An 854-nucleotide genomic window follows, 5' to 3' on the forward strand; every position below is an offset into this window, starting at 1 on the left:
TAAAATTTTTATGGAAGTAAATGTTATGAATAGCAAAAGCAATTTTGTAAAAGAATAGAGAATAACAAAGAAGAGATTTGATTGAATGAAAATCAGAGCATATTATAAAACTGTAGCAGTTGAAATCCTGTCATATTAATATAAGAATAGAGCAGAAGAAACAAATAGTTTCCAGAAAATTGAGCCATGTATTTATGGAAATTTATCATATGTTATAAATGACATTTCAAATCTTCAGATAGAATCTGTACTAGCAAGTAAATTATTTTGGGACAATCAGATATCCATTTGGAAAAAATATCAATAAACATACCAAGCCTGGCTTGATACCATTCATAAAAGTCGACTCTAAGTCTGAATATAAAAAGTGAAAGTATTAGAGTAAATGTTTTACAAATATTATAGAATATCTTTATACCTTGGTCAATAGACTGTCTTCCTAAACAAGACATAGAAAGCTAATGCTGGCTGGTCGCGGTGGCTCACACCTGTAATCCTAGCACTCTGGGAGGCCGAGGGGGGAGGATCACTTAGGCCCAGGAGTTTGAAGCTGCAGTGAGCTATGATGATGCCACTGCACTCTAGCTGGGGCGACACAGCAGAGACCACAGAGACCCTGTCTAGAAAAAAAAAAGAAATGCTCCAAATGTCCACCGAAAGAGGAATTATTAAATTAGATGTGGTTAATTCATACTAATATGCAACAATGAAAAAGAATGGGATAGGTCCAAACTCATAAAAGCCTTTCCAAGATAGTTTTCAGTGAAAAGAAGAAGTTGCAGAGTGTGATCTATATTATACCATTTCTTTAAGCACACACAACACTAATATTTTTTCTATGGTAAGATATGTAC

This window comes from Propithecus coquereli, unplaced genomic scaffold (assembly GCF_000956105.1).
Source record: "Propithecus coquereli isolate 6110/MARCELLA unplaced genomic scaffold, Pcoq_1.0 Scaffold150, whole genome shotgun sequence".
In the NCBI taxonomy this organism is placed as follows: Eukaryota; Metazoa; Chordata; class Mammalia; order Primates; family Indriidae; genus Propithecus; species Propithecus coquereli.